The sequence below is a fragment of the Zerene cesonia genome, chromosome 14 (assembly GCF_012273895.1).
Source record: "Zerene cesonia ecotype Mississippi chromosome 14, Zerene_cesonia_1.1, whole genome shotgun sequence".
Taxonomy (NCBI): domain Eukaryota; kingdom Metazoa; phylum Arthropoda; class Insecta; order Lepidoptera; family Pieridae; genus Zerene; species Zerene cesonia.
The window spans coordinates 7,453,627-7,459,829 of record NC_052115.1 but is presented as its reverse complement, the minus strand read 5'-3'; positions in this window follow the sequence as shown (position 1 = coordinate 7,459,829).

The window sequence follows — 6,203 nt, the reverse complement described above, 5'->3', positions numbered from 1 at the left end:
CTAAAACACTATAAGTAAGTGAAGTCTCGTGTCCCCTATTGGGGTATGGGGCAGATGATATACATCTGTTTCACTGATCGATTTTTTTTTATAGACGAGTAGGTGATCAGCCTGCTGTGTCCTGCCAGACCGAGACTTTTTTTTTGTGCGTCCCCACCGGGAGTCGAACCCAGGACCCCTCGGTTCTACGCTCACGCGATAACCATTGTACCAAGGAGGCGGTCAAAACACTATAAATCAGTCCAAATATTCATTAGGTTCCATAAACGTGTCTAGATTTTCGTAATATTGTATGGACAAAAGAGGGTCACACATAAAATATCTATTTAGTTCAAACGAAGATCTTTCGACCTTTGAGGTCTCATAAATAGTTATAAAACTCATCTCACTGTAAATGGGCTGGTCGGTTTTTGCGATAGCCACGTTTGGTGAGGTCTGACATACCATGAGATCGTTGGCACATTTGGGACTAACTACATTTCATAGCGACATTATATTTTTTTTTATTTAAAATGCTTTATTGTACAAAAATGTAAAGTAAACGTTATACGAAGTAATTTCTCTACAATATTTCGTACAAAAGTGGCCTTATTATTAATTATTAATGTTAGTAAATGTATTTTCGGTGATTTGCATAAAGTTTAATTTTTAAATAAGTGAATTGTTAAATTGTCAGTATCTTATTTAATCTATACATTAAGTAAAAGAGGGTCTGGAATTTGAATTAAATTACAAAAACCAATAGAGAAGGGATTAGAAATGATAATAGAACGAGAATTTAAATTCATACAAAACTCGATTTTGATACTCGGTCGTATTGCTCGCTCGGCTTGTGCGGTGATTCAGAGTCAACCAAATACGTTGTTTCGCACCTGGCAAACCTATTTTCGCGCTAAAATCTATCCAATTTAATATAGTAAAGAACTTCATGGTTACTACTCATCACCATCATCAACCCCATATTTGTTTCTTATTTGCACAGACCTCCTATAAGGGTCCAGGTAACAAACCACCAGCGTGGTCAAGTGCGGATGCCAATTCATTGCACGGTAATTTAAAATTGTTTCAAGTAATAAAGGCCTGTCTAACGTATTTTGGTAAACCAAATGTTCAGAACGCGTCATGGCCCACTATGGCCACAATGCGTCGAAATCAAATAATATGCGCTAAGATTGGAATGTCGCTATGATGTCTTTTTATGATTGTCAGTCATTCTGAGACTTTTATTGAAGCCACAACACGAATTACGAAGTGTAATTCTGTTTTTTCTGTAACTCTTGAATCTGTGATTTTTCTTTTGACCGTAACATGACATAAAATAAATTTAAATTAAAGAAACATTAATAAAACAATATACACGAATGTATGGTCGTCAGTTTATTTACAATACAGAACAAACATACAAGAAATATGTTTTAGAAATAAGAATTTTTTGTTACGTACGAATAAATGTATTCCTTCCCATTCTAACAGATGATGAGACTGGTTTTTTAACCATATTAAGATTGTAAGAATCAATTGACGGTTCCATCTAATTGCAAAACTCATATGAATGAAACATTAGTTTCATTTGAAAGATGATAAATATTTAATACTGTTTAAGAATGTAATTGACAAATTATAGTAAATTAGCTGCGCCCCGCGGTTTCACCCGCGTCAGACCGTATTCCGTGGGAATATCGGGAAAAAAGTTGCCTATATGTTATTCCAGTTGTCCAGCTGTCTACGTACCAAATTTCATTGCAACCGGTTCAGTAGCTTTTGCGTGAAAGAGCAACAAATACACACACGTGCTTACAAACTTTCCTATTTATAATATTAGTAGAAAGTATTATTTTTATAATTTTTCCTTGTGCAGTGGGAATAAAAAATTATTTATACAAGTTTTCCAGATTTGTATCTCGCTTTGATTTTAACTGAGGTAAAAATATGTAATAAGTGTATAATATGTGTGTGAATTTGACAAGTGTCTTCAAAGAAGGATGAGTTAATCAATTCGAATATATCTTGTTTTTCTTACTATATAACTTTTACTGGGTGAATTTTAAGATCATTTTTATTGTTAGCTGGTGCTTCCCACGTGGTCTTATTTGGTCGAGTTCAGACAATTTGAAGGCGATGAAGATTTTTTTTCAATAATTTTTACGTCTTACGATTTAAGAATTTAAATAGAACGACTTTTTTTTATTTATTCTTTATTGCACTTAATTAACATTAAAGAAAAAGAAAGGAGACAAATAAAACTTACATCTAAGTACAATGGGCGGTCTTATCGCTTAGAGCGATTCCTTCCAGACAACCTCGGGTACAATAGAGGACTATTATAATAATAATATGGGTAGTAAAATTATTATACTTATGTGTGCTCAAAATATTTTCTTATTATTTTCATACTCAGAAATAAATTATTGTCAAACTGTCCAACCAGACATAATGCAGTAATGTAAGTATAGAGAGCTGAGTAAAAGTTGTAAATTTAAATTAAATTAATGGAGCCGGCAATTTTTTTACTCTATTATATTTTAAAGATTTGTTTCCACCCTCCGAAGTAATATGACATCATCGAATACAATGCGAAAAAAATTTAATGCCTTAATTTTAACCACCGCGTCAACCAAAATTATTTCCAAATAAGCACATTTAAAAATAAATTCACTCGAACTATTTCAACTTGTATTGCAGTCTATATATTATCTGATTCCACAACCAGGTGCTTTCTGATAGCCATTTTAGACCCGACCTAAGTCATCATTACCATATCGGTCTAATAAGAATTACGCATCGCTATCCAAGGCATGTTTATTTCGCAAAGACCGTAAATCAAAGATGAGAAATATCTTGCTTCAATCAATTAATTTAATGTTTTTCGAAGCGGTAATGAGGGCTTCAGATTTCTTAGAATTTTACAAGTTGTCGGCTATGTAGACAATTTTTTCTGTGGTTTAATGTGAGGTTAGCATGCGCTTTAATAGATATGTTACTAATGTTTTCGATTCATTTATAATTTGTAGGGACAAGGTAAATTGGAACTAGTTTCTTGTCCCAGTTTCTTTCATCTTGTGCTAAGTGCTTCATGTCATGTATCGATTTATGAATAAATACTGGAAAGGAATTTAATCGTCATAAAAGCTTCAATGTTCAAACGCGATACAAAACAACATACTCTGAACACATTTATTTATTTATTTAAAACACATATAATCGCACTATCATATCAGTTTTTTATATTACGGTATTTACATTTATAATAAAACATTACATTAAATAGAAAAATAAATGCAAGTTAGGCTAGCATGTTCATATAGCATATAACATATTACAATCCAAAACTCTTACATACATGAAACTGAAAGGAAAATGAATGACGCTATAAAACAAAGATTGCTCGCTGCTACCATTAGATGACCAATATATTATATATATAGTTGGATAATACACTTACATGAAGTGGGAAATATATATACGATACGAGACAATTGCAAAGAAATTGACAACAGGCTTTTGTGACAGTAGAAACTGACAACGGGCTTTTGTGACAGTAGAAATTGACAGCAGGCTTTTGTGACAATAGAAATTGACAACGGGCTTTTGTGACAGTAGAAATTGACAGCAGGCTTTTGTGACAGTGCAGTGGGAGACACGAATTAGATCAGCTCTCACTGGGAAAGGTATATCACCCCCGCAGAAGATCGAGGTCAAACAGTAGTCACAGATACTACCTCGTTATAGTAGCATGCGAATGCTACTGCGTTTCGTTTGATGATTGAGGGATCTAGACACCCGCATCCTTTTCATTACCCTCCCCAGCCCTTTCCTTTATCCCTCATCTTTTAAGTCGGCAATCTATTTGCAAAGGCAAGCCTATGTAAACTATGATGGGCGGGGGTACCGCTTACCATGACCTCCTATTTCAACTATGATATAAAAAGGTTGATGAGGTGTTGAATGGTGACTCCGAATCCTGGTGTACTCCGATGACTGGAACCCTACTGAAAAATCCGGGTGGTGATTAGCTATAAACAACAATTAAACAATTATAACTACAATAAACTATCATCAATATTAATAAATGCTCACAATTTCATATCAAACAAAAATATAATCAAGCCAAATTGTTGAAACTGAGTTATAACATACGAATAACAAATACATAAAACAAAATGTAATTCAATAGAGAACCTACTTGGTTTTTGGTAACGTTGGTTAAATATAAAAACGGACCTCCAAAGCTAATTTAATAAAACGATGTTTTATAATCTATATCACGAATTGGCCATTGATTTAATGAAGTTACAAGTAGGTAAGTATTACAGAGGTTAATGTTATAAAAATAACGTGACTCCAATGAGGTTGCAGTTTTAATACTTGTAATCCTCAAAGACCTCGTAATGTGTTTGTAATTTTAATATTAATCGAAATTTAAATACATCAATTTAACTGAGAACGAATTATGTTTTTTTTTATGCCATAAGCGAGCAACAGGTGGTGGTTTTCCTGATGATAAGCAATCACCACCGCCCAATGCACTGCTCGATTTTAAGGGGAAAGGGGTAAATAATGGACTTGGCAGGGTGAGGGAGGGGAAACGGCCCCCCGGCTCCCCCACTCACAGTGCGAATCACCATAGCATGCTATTATTTCACGCAGGTCTTCTGTGGCGGTGTGTTACTTCCCCGGCCGAGCTGGCCCGATTCGTGTCGAGGCGTGCTCGACTACCACATATAAGACACTCCTTCATAAATATAACCTAATGCATTTTATTGTCAAATCTCCTACATGGGCAAAAAGAATAAAATAAATTTTAGGTGTTCTGAAGTTTAATTTATATTTTACATAGTGTATGTAATAAGACATTATACAAACACTTAGCCAAGTAAGATTATTGAAAAATTAAAAAAATGGAAAACATCACAAAGCGAGAATTGAACCCACGTCGTTAGTTAAACCGTGGCAACATCTATTCATTCTCTCATCTCTCGGCCACCTGTGATTCCGCCTCAACAAGCATTTGAATGTAATAAATAAAATAATTTTTTATAAAATAGCAAAATAGTGAATCATAAAGATTGCAGTAATTTTTTAAGTAGGCGTAAAAATTTCAGAAAAAAAGCATTCACGTATCCATAAATCGATGGAATTTGTAGTCTGTCACTAACTTAGCTTAAAAAGAACAAGAAAAATACATTTTTCAATAATAATAGCTGGAGTAACTTCCGTGATTTCTTTTAATATCAGTTAGTAAAGAAGGAACCAACGAATATCGAAATACTTTGCTTTATCATCTCACTTTTAACAAAACTTTTAGCGATCCGCCCCAACTTCACTCATGATACCTATAGCATTCAAGGATAAAACACCTATATAATATGTATAAGATCGCATTTTTTGCATTTTGCAATTTTTTAAGCCGGTCCAGTTGTTTCTGAGATTAGCGCTTTCAGCAAACAGTCTCTTCATATTTTAATATTAAAGTACATCACAAACAACAGTAAGTATACCAGACGCACAAAAAATACAAGAAATTATCATAATTGTTTTTTAACAAATTTAATATAGCTTTAAAAGAACTATACAAGATAAGATGAAACCCTTAATCCTCTGTATGTATTACAAATATTGAAGGCCTATGGGATGTTGTAGTGAAAGTGCCCTCGCAGCGCGTAATTGCGTGCCTACCTACCGTTTTGCTATAACCTTGGCAATGGTGCAACAAATGTTGATGCGAATCTGTTCTAAATGTAGAACTAGTTTTAGTTAAGGTTGCAGTGGATACTTAAAATAAATTATATACATGATAAAGTAGGCATCTATTGATTTAATCAACGTTCATAATATTTTGTGATCGACACTGAAAACAATTTAAGCTTACAGCTTATAGCTTATTTAATTTTATTTAAGTCAAATTGTATTTATCGAAAATGTAATAAGCTGCACCGTTCGTATAACACAAAATACGGGAATATCTTAAATTTTATTTCTTTCCCAATTATGTCCGTAATATCATACTTGATAGAGAAAAATAAGCGCATAATATAACATTTTGCTATTATTGAAGACTAGCTTTTCGCCCGCGGCTTCGCCCGCGTAGAATTCGCTTATATCGAGCGACACGGCAAGGAGTATTTTCTTCGCATTAAAAAGTATGGTGTGTGCTTTCCCACGTTTAGCTCCATCTTTATACCAAGTTTCATTAAAATCGGTTT